Source organism: Gopherus flavomarginatus, chromosome 3 (assembly GCF_025201925.1).
Source record: "Gopherus flavomarginatus isolate rGopFla2 chromosome 3, rGopFla2.mat.asm, whole genome shotgun sequence".
Lineage (NCBI taxonomy): Eukaryota > Metazoa > Chordata > Testudines > Testudinidae > Gopherus > Gopherus flavomarginatus.
Genome location: NC_066619.1, coordinates 218,223,969 through 218,240,222, shown reverse-complemented (window position 1 = coordinate 218,240,222; position 16,254 = coordinate 218,223,969).

Below are 16,254 nucleotides of genomic sequence, written 5' to 3'. Positions count from 1 at the left end.
TTTGTGATGTGTTGAAACAAGATAATATTTTCTAGGCAAGTCTTTTAGAAGAAAAATGCATTGCAGTGCAGAGGACTCACACTATGTTAAGCGCCATCTAAGCCTTACTTAAGCCCTTAGGGACCCAGTTTAATAAAGTTGTTAAACATGTGCTTAAATGCTTTATTAAATCAAGGTGTGAACAGAGGCGGCTCCAGGCACCAGCACACCAAGCGTATGCTTGGGACGGCAAGCCACGGGGGGGATTCTGCCGGCACTGCAAGGGGGGCAGGCAAACTGCCTTCGGTGGCTTGCCTACAGAAGGTCCGCTGGTCCTGCAGCTTTGGCGGAATTCTCACAGGCATCTGCAGGAGGTCTGCCGAAGCAGCAGGACCAGCAGACCCTCCGCAGGCAAGCCGCCGAAGGCAGCCTGCCTGCCGTGCTTGGGGCAGCAAAATGCCTAGAGCTGCCCCTGGATTTGAATGATACATGCAGCCTTGTACAGATCCTCTACACTAGGGTAAATCTCACTTTAAGAAATTACTCTGTGTGTAGTTCCTAGCTTTGTAGACATACACGTGCTAGCTCTGCTTAAGATAGCATCTAAAAATAGCAGTATGGCTGCAGTGGCACAAGCAACAGCTCAGGCTAGGCACTCAAATATGCACTGAAGGGCTCAGGAAGGATTGCAGTCAGGGAGCTGGCCAAAGCCCATGCTCCTGCAGCCACGCTGCTATTTTTAAACACTAGCTTGAGCAGAACTAGAGCATGTACATCTATCTGACCTGGCAATTATACCTCCCAGATGCAGTGCAGGTGTACTCCTGGAGATAGAGAAGTTAATATTTATTTAAATACTTCCCAGTTTTTTTATATGGTCACATAAAAAAATGCATCAGACATTTCTTCACAAATAGTTCCATTCCAACATATTTGGACTTGTTTTCTTCAGAACAAGACTGATAAATCTAAGATTCCTTGGTACTTTAGATAGAGTGATATAAATTTCTCATAAATGGAAAACAACATTTTCCTATCAGTGTTACGTGCTCTTTCCACTTAATAGATGAAGAATCAACAGAAATGCTATACTTTTTTCAATGCAGATGCAAAATTATGTCACTTATGGAAAATACTTAGCAGTTGGAGGATTCCTTTAAGAATTTATAATCAAATGGAAGTTTACTAGATGTAAAAACTATGATAAAAAAAAGAAAACTGCAGTGAAGATGGAAGTTGATGAGATTTTGGAAAAGAGTTCAATTTTTAGCCAGCAAGGGAAGGTGACTCATTCTAAGGAAGCTCACCTTTCTGAGGCATTTGAAGCAGTTAATTGTAAGACTTTTGGGGTATGTTGCTGGGTCAGAGCACACGTCAGCTGGAGCTATTTTAGGATTTCGGTCCATTGCTCTTCTTATGGAAGGCCCATGGAGAGGACTCCTCATGGTTTTTGAGCTCGCAAAAAATCAGCAAATATTGATATGCAAAAAACATGCATATTGTGTTAGAATAATCCTAATCTTAACAGAAGTAATAATAAAAAAATCAACAAATCACTTCAGACTGTTTTCCACACAGCTGCTCAGGATTATTGCTTTGCAGGGTACAAACACTATTGTTGGCTTAGTTTGTATCACTGTGTGGCAACTTTTAAACAGGTTCACTTAAGGCGTGTTCAAAATGGGAGCATGGACAGGGTCCTAAAGAGAAAGATGAAGTCCAGATCTAAGCATGTTATTCCCCTTTTGTTGCTACAGGGAATTAAACTCCTAACTGCTGCTTTACTGTGATATTTTTGCCCAAATGTACCAGTTTGTGATATTTTAAAGAGACAGCGACTCGATTTAGATAAACAAGTGCAATCTTGCATGTGAACAACCAACACAAAACATACAAGAAAAATCCATCAAAACGCGGAGCTGGGGTTTTCAAAAGAGCCTAGGGAAGGCAGGAATCCAACTCTATAGATTTTTAATGAGAGTTGGGTACTTAATTTCATTGGGCTCCTTTGAATATCCAAGCCCAAGATGCTGTCTGCCTTTTTCTCCTGTTCCTGATTATCTGTGCTATTATAAGACATGAGGCCCCATTACTCTTACTGAAGTTAGTGTCAAAGTGCACATGTAATGCAATAAACAAAATCCACTGTCCTGTTTTCTTCATAACTAGACAACATTGTCATAGAAAAGAGGTCATCTTATTTTCATCTCAGAGTCTCTGATTTCATCCCTTTTTGCTTATTAAAAACATTAAGCAATTTTGTGGCAGTTTTCATTTAAGATGCTTTGATTTAAGTAGCCAAATGCCACTTTAGCAATGTTTAATGCATTTTTGTAGATTTGAACTAAATTAAAGAGAAGAGATCAGAAAAATGAAAAATAGTGTAACACAAGCGAACACCTTTCAAATAAAAAACATGCAGTGAAGAGGGTTCATTATAAAATCAAGCTGCAATAAGATTACAAGCTGATGTTCCTTCAGACATTCGTCATTCCACTTTACACATTTTGTTTCTGGCTTTCCCTTGTGATGAAAGCTGTACATTATTTGGGGGATTTTTCAAGACTTTATTCAGTCTGTTACAATGAGAACACAGGAATGACACTATAAATGTGTAAATTCTGGAGTTAAATGGGAGAGGAAATGCTATTGAAGTGATGAAAACCACTCTATAAAATAACTTATTAAAACAATAAGAAAGGTGAAGGCAGGAAAACTACATCAATGGTGGTCTAAGAGCAGAACAGTATAAGTAACATGGCAAAGATCATTAAGAGAAATGAGCCATTCAGTGAAGCTCTTCACACTAACTGGCACTTCTAGTACTTACAAAATGGAGAAAAACCTGCAGCAAAAGTTATCTTGTTTTCAATCTTTCTTCTTATTGTTTTCAATCAGCAATTTTCTAGCATGCGTTAGCCCAATGAGATCTTCAAATGAACCAAGTTTCTGCAAATATGGCTTAGCAGTATGGTATAACGAGCGCATGAGGCATCTGAACTAAATCTCTCATGAGGTAACAACACACCTCAGGAAGATGCAGTTTCTTTCCCTTTCTCTCTCTTCATAGTTGAGTGGGCTCCAGGGTCTATGCGGTACCAGGGAAGCTTATGCCAAAGTTTCCTATCTTCAGGCCCTGGGTGTTATAAACCAATGTCTGAAAGCGATCCTCACTCTCACTGTTTGAAGTGCTTAGGTGAGTGGTGGCAATAAATGAATGCTACTGTGAAGGCAGAGCAAAAAAATTGACCTTTTTGGTAGGCAGGTTTATTCTACTACTGGGTTACACGTCCATGTAACTACCATCAGGCCCTCTTGGCTCATTAGGTTAATTTGAATTAGAATGCTATGTCCAAATTCTACATTGAGCTGCCTGAGGACTAGAGGCGAGTGTCAGTCTCTTCTGTTAGAGTTTTGTTTGGTCTCCTGGTTGGCTCTGCAGGCTTCCCTGGATTCATGGTGATGTCAGTAATTGTGCACCTCTCCTAGTGGCTCCAGTCATTGAGGATTCCTGTAGCAGCACAGCAGACTACTGAAGACCTTCCCTTTGAAGGCTGTGCTCTGTTTTCCTCAAAAGACTGATGAGGCACTAAGAGATTCCAGGACAGTGTGAAAGTCAGTGGGTATTCAGTGAGAGTCAGTGGGTGAAAGTCAGTGGGAAGAACAAGATTGCTACCTCCATTTCAATTGGATCTTTCAGCATGGCTATTCTAAGATCAATGTTTCAAGTAAGTGTAGGTCCCAATGGTGGATTTGCTCGCAACTTGCCAAAATCGAAAGATGTCCCATTTCTGTTTAAGAGCTGGTCACAGCCCTCGGTCCATTTTGGGTGCATTCTGTTTTGCATGGGACAGGGACCCGCTGTATATGTACCTACTGGTGCCACTAATCCTCTGTGTCATTGTCAAATTGAAACAAGAGACAGAGGCAAATTATCCTCATTGCTCCGGCCTGGCCAAAGCAACTGTGGTACTCCAATCTGAATAAGCTATCAGTCTGATAACTCTTACTCCTGCCTATAGTCAAGCACCTGATACCCCAGAATCAAGAGCAGGTGTTGAACCTAAATCCTTAGTTGCTACACCTCATGGCCTGGACCCTCAATGAGGAGGCACACTGTTCAACAGCAACCCAGAACGTCCTGCTCAAATAGTAAGAAATCATCCATGAGAGCTACTTACCTTAGTAAATGGAACCATTTCTCTACCTTGGTGACTAGTCACAGTGTAACTCCTATACAATCGACTATTCAAAAGATTTTGGGCTATTTATTACTCCTTCAAGAGTTGGATCTGACAGCTCCATCAAAGTGCATCTAGCTGCAATTTCAGTGTTTCGCTCCCATATTACGGGCAGGATAATATTTTCTAAAGTCATGACTACCAGGTTCTTAAAGAGCCTAGAGAGGTTGTTCCTACCTATCAAAGACCTACTCCACCTTGGGACCTGAATTTAGTATTATTAGCCCTTGTGGGACCTCCTTTCAAACCTTTAGCCATCGGCTCATTGTTACATCTCTCTGCAAAGGTCACCTTCCTTACAAGTGAAGGACGTCCTGAAGGACGATCCGTCACTCTCACAGACCTTGGGAGACAGGCCAGTCTTCACTTACAGACAGCCCCCACAATCTGAAGCAAATGCCAGCAACTACACACCACACAACAAAAACACTACCCCAGGAACCAATCCCTGCAACAAACCCTGTTGCCAACTCTGTCTGCATATCTGTTCAAGGGACACCATCATAGGACCTACCCACATCAACCACAGCATCAGGGGCTCATTCACCTGCACATTTACCAATGTGATGTATGCCATCATGTGCCAGCAATGCCCCTCTGCCATGTACATTGGCCAAACCAGACAGTCTCTACACAAAAGAATAAATGGACACAAGTCAGACATCAAGAATTGTAACATTCAAAAACCAGAAGGAGAGCACTTCGATCTCCCTGAACACTCAATAACAGACTTAAAAGTGGCAATTCTTCAACAAAAAAACTTCAAAAACAGACTCCAGTGAGAAACTGCAGATCTAGAATTAATTTGCAAACTGGACACCATCAAATTAGGCCTGAATAAAGACTGGGAGTGGATGGGTCACTACAAAAAGTAATTTTCCCTCTACTGATACTCTCACATTCTTGTCAGCTGTTGGAAATGGACCACCTTGATTGCATTGGCCTTGTTAGCACTACAAAAATAATTTCCCCTCCCTTGGTATTCACCCATTCTTGTCAACTATTGAGAACAAGCCACTTCCACCTTAATTGAATTGGCTTATTAGTACTGACTCTCCTCCCCCCCCACACACACACTTGGTAAGGCAACTTGCATCTTTTCATGTGCTAGAACATATATATTCTGCTTATTGTATTTTTCACTCCATGCATCTGATGAAGTGGGTTTTAGCCCACGGAAGTTGATGCTGAAATAAATTTGTTAGTCTAAGGTGCCACAAAGACTCCTCGTTGTTCTTCCTTACAGCAGCCACCTTTATGAGGAGAGAAGGAGAACTGCATGCCCTGGTAACAGATCCTTCATATACCATTTTTACAAGGACAAGGTATAGCTTAGGTCAAACCTTATGTTTCTTTCCAAAGTTGTATCTGATTTCTACCTCAATCAGTAAATATACTTCCCAGTCTTCTTTCCAAAGCCACATGCTCGCAAAGATGAACAAAAGATCCACATTTTAGATGTATGCCAAACCCTGGCTCTTTACCCAGATAGAACAAAGTACTTCTGGGTCCCTTCTCAATTTTTAGTGTCCTGTGCAGAACAAATGAGAGAGCATACTGTCACAGGGCAATGGCTCTCCAGATGGATCACCAGCTGAACTGGTATATGCTATGCTGCCAAGAGCATTGTTTCTCCAAGAAGCTGCCAACTCAGTCAGAGCACACTCAATCTCCTCGGCATTTGTGGAAAACATCCCGACTGTAGACATCTGCAGAGCAGACATGGTGTTCTGTCCACACATTTGCAAGACATTATGCAATTATGCATTACTACTGCATCAAGGGAAAATACACATGTGGGGAAAGCAGTCACGCAGTCCCTATTTCACTGAGAATCCTAGGGTATGTCTACACTGCAATGTAAGTCCAGGGTTAGGGGGACTTGAGTCAACTGATGCTGCCTTAGAGAACCTAAGGCTTGAGCATCTACACTGATTGTTAACTCTACATTATTAATTTTCTGTCCTGGGACTCAAACCAAGGGCCTGGCATCCACACTGCAATGCACAGATCCAAAGTAAACCAACCATATCCCAGACTTATGCAATCACGCAAAGAAGAAATGATTACTCACCTTCTTATAATGTTTGTTCTTATGAGATGTGTTTTATATGTCCACAACATGACCCTTCCACCTTCTCCAACACATTGTAATCTATCGTCTAACAGTCTTATATGAAGAACCAGAAGGATCGGTGAGGTGGCTCCACCCTTGATACATGAGATTGAAGCATGAGGGACAACAGGCCACGACTGTGGCAGTCCCTAGAGATACCACTAGAGCAAACAGTGCACTGGTTCATGGGATGCCCACACATCTAAATGAAACGGACATGTGCAACACATCTTGAAGAGCAACAATTATGAGGTGTGTAACCATTTCATATGCTTAATTGTAGGAATGAGTAAAAGTCCATCTCTGTTGAGCAAAGCACATATACAACTCCCCTTGAAATTAAGAGAGAAAGACTTCATAAGGACTGTAGGATCAAGTCCTCAGAGATTTGATTTACTTCATGCATTCATCAGAATGAGGTTGGGAAGCAGGAGTTAATGTCCTCTAAGGGCATCTCAGTAAAAAGTATCCACTGGACCAAAACACATTGATGTGTGTAGACTTAAGGGGCCTGGAATGTAATGACAAGGGATAATTAATATCCCTTTCAGTAACCCATATTTACAATCCTTCGGGTATATTGCACCTTGGGTTATAGTGTTAGATATTTTTTTCTCTTTTTACAATCCGTTATTTTCTAATTAATAATCAAATTCTGCTATCATATACAATATATACATACAACTTCTTCTGAATAGCTTAGGGCAAAACTTGACCCGTAGAATTCAAATAAAACATAGTATAAGAAGCACAAAAATGTCTTCAGGTATATGTTGTATGTCACCTTCAAGAGTATGGTGCATAAATCAGGCCCAGTTCACAATGAAAAGAAGATCAGTCCCCTGCCTGCTATTTTTTCAGTGTCAGTTTTGATTGGGTGCACACTAGTTCAAAATCTCAGTCGTGAACTGTACCATATTGAACTGATCAAGAGCACTTCAGCACACAGTGCAGCACATAGTTGATATATTATTTCCAGATGATTAGTCACTCAGTGTTTTCCCAGAGCTGCTTTAATGTACAATCATTTCCAACATTACCTTTTTCCTTCTGGCTATACAAAGAAGATATGCAAGTGCAAGTGTCAGATATGGTACATAAAGTTAAATCTTTGGTTTTTCTGTATGTTCCATTTCCAAAGCAGGGATCTTCTTACCCAGAAGTTGTCCTTACTTTTAATTCTGCCATTGGTTGGATTACTGCTCTCTGTGTGGAACTACTTCAAGCATCTTGTATGCAGTATTTATGGTAGTCTCTCAATAAGTTAACAACCGATCTGGAATATAAGGCCCAGTACCTTCAGGTCTCCCTGATTTTTTTTTTCTCGAGCAGCTTCCAGGTTCTACAGCAGAGAACTACTGCCTCCTTTTATTCCTGACTCAAATATTTGTACTTGTGCACGGATTTGCACATGTGGAGTAAGGCCGTAACAACTGAGAAAGAGGAAAAATAATTTTCCTGTAATTCATAAAAACCTCCGTGTCTAAGCTTGGAGGGGAAATCTAACCTAGCCACTAGGCATCACCATTTCTGATTCATGGGGCAAAATGCATACCAAGTAAAGTTCTCTTCACCCCAGAGCTCTCACAAGGACCACATTTTCAGTCATCTCTCTTTCAGTCCCTCTTACATATCCCACCATCAGAATCCATGTCATATGGCAAAACTGAACTCCTCAGCTTCCCACTAAGCCCCCTCCCTTCCCGGCCTCTCTTTGCCATCAGGATAAATAACACTATCCTCCTTGTTCTTTGGAACTGCAATCTTAGAATCATCCTTGATTCCTGTTTTCTTTTTGTCCTTCATAGAGAGGCTGTAGCCAGATCATATTACTTCTTCCCATAGAACATCTCTATAACTCATCTGTCAAATTCTATCCCTACTGCCAAAATTCTTGTTCATGCCCTTATGATTTCCCACTGCAATTCCTTCTCTGGCTTGCCCAATACCCACCTGGCTCATTTCCAGCCAATGCGAATAAAAACACTCTCAAACTCAGATTCTCTGCATGCTGCTATGACCTTGGCACCTCCTTTTTAAGGCCCTTCACTGCATCCAAATACCCTCCGAACTGAAATCCATACTTCTTATCATGTTAACAGCTCTACACAGGAGTTTCTGAATGACTGTTTGCCTGCTACTCTCCAGTATTCCAGACTCACATCAGCAACTGTCTCTCTTACAGGTTCTCATACATGTGCCACCATCAGCACTGGCTTGGTTCTGATCCTGAACTCTGCCAGCTCCTTTTTCCTCCAAGTACACTTTGTTTCCTTCCCACACTCCATGTATATACAGCAAAGGGAGACTAATCCAGTGCTGCTCTACAGCAATGAAAAATGACATTAGTATCACTTTGGCTTTCTGCCATGCACATTCAGAAGACGGGGACTGATGCAAAGCCACTGAAATCAATGGATTGACTCAGACTCACATTCCTCAGCACTGGTTTCCTTGAAGTATTTTTTTAAAATTCTGTTAGAGTGAAGGCCTCTTCATTCATAAAAAAATGAAAAATCTAGTAGAGTATATTAAACAGTTTAAACAGAAAAGCAGTGATGCATTACATTTATGTTAAAGTGGTAGAGCACCATCTGCGATATATTGAATTTTACAAGTGAGCCTACAAAGGTGAGTACCCTCTCTGATATTTCACAGAGCTATTCATCTAAATGCTAGCATAATGTCTAGTAATGATGAGCCGAATTCATCCCTAATGTAACTAGCCCATCTGTGTAGCAGTGTATATATTCCCATGTGTGAATGCACACAAAGATGCCTGGGAGCCCTGTTTGTTTCTCTTGAAAAAAACAACCCCAAAACAAAATAAAAAAAAAAGTTAGTTGACACAAAAGACCATTACACAGGACCATTTTTAATTTGCTTTTCTGGTCTCTAAGAACCAATGCCCCAATCCAGTAAAGCAATTACAAATGTGCTTAACAATGAGCACCTGATTAGACACACTGAAGTCAATAGTATTACTCATACTTAAAGCTTAGCATGTTCTTAAGGCCCAGATCCTCAGAGATATTTAGGGACCTAACTCCCATTGACATTAATGATAGTTAGGTGTCTCAATACCTTTGAGGAACTGGGTCTAAGTACTTTTCTGGATCAGGATCCAGATTCTGCATTAACGTGCACTGGAACCAATCGAAGCCAAATGAAATTGCACACAAGAATCAAGGGCAAGTTTGGCACTAAAGGAGTTGGATGTCTAAGATTTTTGGCTTTGTAATTTTCTTGGGATTTCAGCTGAAAGAAAAGACATGAACAAAGGCTAAGCTAGAAACTTTCTATTAATAATCACAACAGAAAATAACAGCCTGGCTGTTTCTGTTAGCATTAAGCATATATTAGACGCTGCTGCTTGAACTACCTCAGCAATTAGCCCACTGTACATAGAGAGAGACATAGAAGGGTTACATTTAATCTCTGTTACTATGTTTAGGTGACCCAGTTTCCAGGGCCTTGTGTCTGAAGCTGGTAGATATATGGCTACAGTTTTCCTTTTTTGAAATTGTGTCCTAAGCAATGTCGCCAATGCTATGTTTATTGTTTAATTTGTAGTCTGCAGAGAATGTGGGAGCCACGTCTGCTGCCAGTGTCCCCAAAGAATTTGGGAACGTGTCATCTTTGTTACAGAAATCACTCTGTCAAGAGTTTGCTTAAAGATGTCTGCTAGTGTAATTCTAAAAATCTCTGATCTTTGTAAATAAAACTGCAGCTGAATGCCCTAGACAAGGAAGGTAAAAGGGGCATTCAGCTCATTTGTCACTCAGAACTTTCCTTCTTGTTCATTTGGAGGTGCTGAAAGTCCATTTTCCTCAAAACACTAGTTTCTGCACGTTGTGACACCCCAACTTGCTGTCTCCTGCTGATGGCTTCCCACCATTTCTGGACAATGCGTATAGGGGTATGGTAAATCCTGCCTAGTTGGGGCTTGTACATTGTTATGTGATATTCTAAGGTTTATATTTCATTCATGTCCTGTATGGAATACAAAGTAGGGACATTATAGACTTTGGAAATTGGCATATTTTAATAAAAGAAAAAATAATTCCTCAGGATTTAACATAGTAGCCAGTCCCCAACCAGATTTGATGCTGGAATTGATAACATCCACAAAATGCCATGCTAGGATGTGACAATGAATGGCAACCAGAAGTCATGTTGGACTCAGACTTGCAGAAGAATTAAGATTCAAATGATCAACATGCTGAGTGTTCCTCTTATCCTGGTTATTGAGGGTGCTCCGATTCTGCACAAGATTCCACTTTCAATTTTTGAATTAAAGATGGATGTAAATGGTAAAGTTCAGATTCAGATTGGAATCTCATTTGAGCTTCTCTAAAGTTCAAGAGGCTTTATATCTGGTGTTCCATTTCAGTCCTATCCTTTTTTTTTTTAGCATTTTCTGCATGGTGCTGAGCACTCTCAACTGCTATTGAATTAATGTATTGGGAGCTGAATGCACTCAACACAGGAGATGCTCAATACCACGAATGGTTAGGCAATATATTTACCATTGTTAAGATTGCTTTACCACAACCATCAGCTTCCCATTGAGCAACCAAGCAAAATTCTAGTGAGGGAAAGCTCCACACCTGGCACCAGTGTCTTTGGAAAATTTAATAAAGATGAAACACGGGGGGGGTGGGGGGGGTTGTGAAAGGCTTCTGTTGTCTAGCCAAGTGTAGAATCTGACCTTGTCTTCACCTTAACATGACATGTTAAAGAAAGCGTCAGTGATGGCTCACTGAAAAAAGAAGTGTTTTCTATTCATTCACGTGAGTGTGGAAGCCATTTGGCAGAACATAAAACAGGGCAGGATCAGAGCTAGACTTGTAAAACCTATCTGCCTCCTTTTAAAATGAGTCTCTTAATCCCTTTAGAAATGCAGAAACAAAGAAACACAGCCAATGTAATAAAAAATCGTGTAGCAAGTCTTGAACCAGCCAGTGTTTGTTTTACATGCTTGATATTTCAGCCTAGTGTATGAGTACAGGGTTGCCACACCACTTGTGGCTTTGGAAGCTTTTGATGGAAATGCCTTGAACTAAGTAACTTTCTGCTGTGAAATTAATTGTCCTCAACATTTATTCATTTCTGACTTGTGTGGATGACTTAGTGGTTGTATTCTGAGAAGTCTTCTACAACTGGTAGAGACTTGGGTTAGGGATTTCATTAATTTAGAGATTTGCAGACCAGTCTTATTGTCACAGGTGTGTGTTACATTAACGGACAGACCGACTGTATGCTACAGAATAATAAGGGCTCTGTTGTACTGAAATGACAAGTAAACAATCTTTTCCTGTAGCATGGACACTGAAGGGCTAATATTTTGAATTTTTTGTGGTGTATGAGCCAGCTGTAGGTTTTGATTTTTTTTTGATACATTCTTCAGCTATTTATATTCCTGACCATTTTTTCAACAACAAAAATATTTCATCATGTTAAATGTTGATTTCTAATTTCCTTTGTAGCACACCAGCCTAATTAAATCTACTTCCTTTAGTTTAGAGTTGCAACAAGTGTGGGTGATAAGTATGGCTGCCTGCTTTCATTTATTTTAAAGTGACAGCACGTATGGGTTGATTGCATTTTCCTGCAGCAATTTGAGCTTGAAACATGAGCCAATCACCCTGTTCACTGCAAGATTCCTGACATTCTATTTCAGACAGCTTCATTCAATCAAAAATATCCCTGTGTATTACCTCCAAAAACTCTGTTGTGCTTTTCCTATCTATCTATCTATCTATCTATCCCTGTGTTTTAGGCAGCTTATTTCTTGGATGTATTGGCAGAGTCATGTGTGAATTGTGCAGGTCATCCCCAATGAGTGCCAATAAAACTGTTATGTCTATTTTAGGTGTTTATAGAAAGTACTATGGCTATCTAGTTGTTTTATACTACATAATATGCTGTTCTGTATTTGTCACAGGACAGGTTTTTTGCTGGTTGCAGCAGAGTGAAGGGTTGTCAGGAAGTCAGATGTGTCCCATGTTAGAGCAGCCTGGGGACTGCTCTAACTTACATCATCATGCAGTGGTTTTCAAGGGGCTGTGGTGAATCCTTCAACCTTTCTGAAACAGCCCTCCCCATCACTGTGCCAGGGTGCAAGGAAGGAGGCAAAAGCTAAAATACTTCTCTTCTTACTGGGGGACTCCCCAATGAGAATCCCCAACAAGGCATGTCTAGACAGTTTCCCACTCCCTATGTGTCACCTAAGCAATTAATAAGGAGACAGAGAATCTTCCTCTACCTATCTTACAGAAAATTTATTGGAGAACGAATGTGAACAAATTTTCTGTAAGATAGGTGCTACTTTTACATCCCACCTGCCTGAAAAGTCAGTCTCTCTTATTCACTATTGTACAAGTCTCAGAAGAAAAAAGAAAAATATAAATAGAAAGTCTCAAAGAAATTGCTAGGATAGTTTTTCCCATTTCATTACATTATAGTGCGAAGCTGTAAATTGTTGCTGTTTGCGAAGACAAGTTAGTGTCAGAGAAGGAAGAGTGATAGAACATTACTTATCCAGATAGTTATATGGCTCATCACCATAGTACTGAGCATCTCCCATTACTTAAAAGATGGCAGACAGAAGGCTAGAATTAAAGCCTTACACCATTAACATTGGGGAGCCTGAGTTTTAAATGTTATAAAATTATTTGTAACCTTTATGGATCCCAAGATATGAGACCTTAAATATTTTAAGGGCCAATTATCTCATCACTATGAGGGTAAGAAATAGCAGCTACATATTATGAAATTACATATTCCTAGAGCTTGCTTCTTGCAGTGGATAGTCCCAAGGTATTGAACCTTAAAATCACAAGTTGTAGTACACTGAAAAATTGAGCATGATTTTGTTCCTCAGAAAATTTCAACTTTTGGGGGAAAATATGGCCAGAAACTTTTGGATGAGAAACAAAAATTTGTTTGAAAATGCTACTGTAGTGCCTCATGAGGGCAGTAGTTCAGGTGTCTCATGCTACCACTCTCCTCTATGGACCAGGCTTCCTGGCTGGACTATAAGTCTCCTTATGCACCATGGTCTTCCCTCTTGCTGAGCCATCATAGTGCTTCATGAGAGTCTCTGCCAGTAGGTGATGTAATCTGGCTGGGAAACCTCAACTACAGAAGAGAATGGGGACATGAGGCACACAAACGACAACTACCATGAGGCACCATGTGGGCACTTCCAAATAGAAATTTTGGGGTTTAGGCTGGAATTTTTCAGGTTTTGGGTGTTCAGTTTTTCGATGAAAAATTGAAATTTTCTGGGGGAAAGCAGATAATATTTTGCACAACCACAAAATTATTTGAAAACCCAATTGTCCATCAAAAAACACTTTTAATGGAAAAATTTCAACCAGCCCTACTGAAAAGTTATTTAAAAATTTTTTTAGCAGTTTTTGCAATTTATTATTTATTTTTTTCCTCTCAGAGTCAGTACAGTTGGACTATGGAGTCTCATCTTTATATGAAAAAAGTGCAAGATTTCTAAAATATTTTTTCCTGCTAAATATGTGGAATATACAGAATAATATGTGATGTGGTTTATGTGGTTTATTGACACACATTTGGGATGGCTCAGTAAAGAAGAGTTTATTGCTCTCAGAAGCCCTGACAAACCAGCCATGAAGTAAATGGGGTTGAACTAGATGACTTCCTGAGGTCTCTTCCAACCCTAATCATCTATGATTCTATTATTCTAAATATGGAACAATTTACTTTTACAAATGAACTCTGAAGTCTCTGCATTCATAATATACCATTTATTTAGAATTTTAGGCACTGATCTTGCAAATGATCCTGCAGGAGGAGACCTGCACCTGCACAGAGTCCCTCTCACTTCGCTGGAGTTCTGAGCAGGTTTTGAGGCAAGACTGTCACTTGCAGCATCCTGGCCTGATTCTCAACCTGGTTCACAATTTTTTTTAAATGAAAGTCTTGCAAATACCCTAAACTCTGCACACTCTTCCAATGTGATCACACTTTACATGAAAATAATTTCAAAACTGATTTTGAGCAATCTCTTCATATTCTTTACTATTTAGACCTTAAATGAAGAAATCTACCTAAATCAGTAATGGAGAGCCCACTCACATGGTTCAGAATCCATAATTTTGTTGACAGGTAATGATTTGACTTAATGCAAAATGTATAATAACCTCTATGTTTTGTTTAACATGAATGTAAAAAAGGGACATATTCTCCTCTCATTAAAATCAATGAGATTGCTCTGGTATAAATGAGCACAGAATCGTACACTTTTCTATTCAAGTTAAAAGCAGCAATCTCCTTTATCTGACCGTGTAAAATAATCCCAGAATGTATTTAAAAAAATGCAAGAGATGGCATTGTTAACTGGGGCACTGAGCATAAGTTGCTGAAATTTAGTGTTTCATAGAAAATTAAACTGTCTTCTACTTGGCCAGTAGTTCCAGAGATTAGATTATTTCAGATATGGAAATATGCCTAATGTTAGGGAGTAATTATACAGCACCAACCTTCATTTATTCTGCATGGTTTCCAAAACTAATCATTTCTTCAAAGCTCTTCCATATATTTTTAGAAGCTCTGCTATTTCCAGAAAATGGTGGTGTGCAACAGAATTTAAAGGACAGAAGAGATAAGCATAGAGTTTCATACTGTTCCTGGGAAACAGTGGCATAGATTTATTTGTATGCATTGTACTGAGTTGAGGTCAGTTTTCTAGCATATAATCATAAAGATTTGGCTAAGAGTAGCTGGTTTGGCTTACACGATTGAGTCTGATGACAGGTAACCAAAACAACTTTATCTTTTCCCAGAGTGCTAAGCAATTTACAAGTATTTTGGTAAATGTTAAAGTTTGGCCTCTGTTATCCCAAAGGAATATTTAAAAAATTACTAATAAAATAACAAAATTTGAGGGAATAAAAATAATGTTTTAAAAACAACAAAAGAAGTCCAAGGCACGAGTTGTCACAGCCAGGTAAAGCCCTGTAGAACTAGCTGGAGTAGAACATTAGTGCTGGGGAAATGAATTGACACCACAAATATGTTTCTAGAGTATTGTTTTGCTCTAGTGTTATGTAAATATTCCAAATCTAAAACAGAAAGTTTATGTAAAAAATTCCAAATCAGTCTCTGTATGTACTCCATTCCCAGTTCTTTGGGAAATGATGTGCTTTCTACTTAATGACACTGAAAATTGGTCCAAGAGCAGAAAGCCAAATATGCAGCATGCACAAAAGCTATGGTGTAATTTGTGGGCAATTATTTCTTTCTGTCATCTGATATAAACATTATTTGAATGAGTGGTAACACTGTGTGAAGCTATTACAATAATATGTTAGAAAGCACAGTTTTACAGAAGTAAAGAGAGTTAGAAGTAATTGTACTTTTAAATGGAATCTCTCTCTTTAGCCCCTAGTTTTAATACATTTCACAGTGAATAAATTAATATTCTTTCACAACGTAACAGTCATGACAAACAATGAATCCAGGAATATTGATGTGGTGTGGGCATTGATTTTTAGATGCTTCTTAATTTAATTTATCATAATTATTTCTTCTTTGTTATACCCCCATCACAGCAACTGAAACATTGCACTGTTTTAATATTACTAATTAATTTAAATGCAGACAACTAGGATAAAGCAACAATATTAAGCTCTGATATGATACACTTGTGCCTACTTGTATTAGTTGATAAGCCTGTCTCTTGTGTGTTTCAAGTTCAAAGTAGCAATAACACCCAGCTCTAGGTAGTCTGATCTCTGGGAACAAACTCCTGGGATCGCAACACAAAGTTTTTGCCTGAAAAGATAAGACTTAATCTTCTAGGCAATTGGAGACAGTAAAAATAGTTCTTCACCACTCATACGGACTATGTGTCCAGGAGCAGTAACTAGTTCAGCA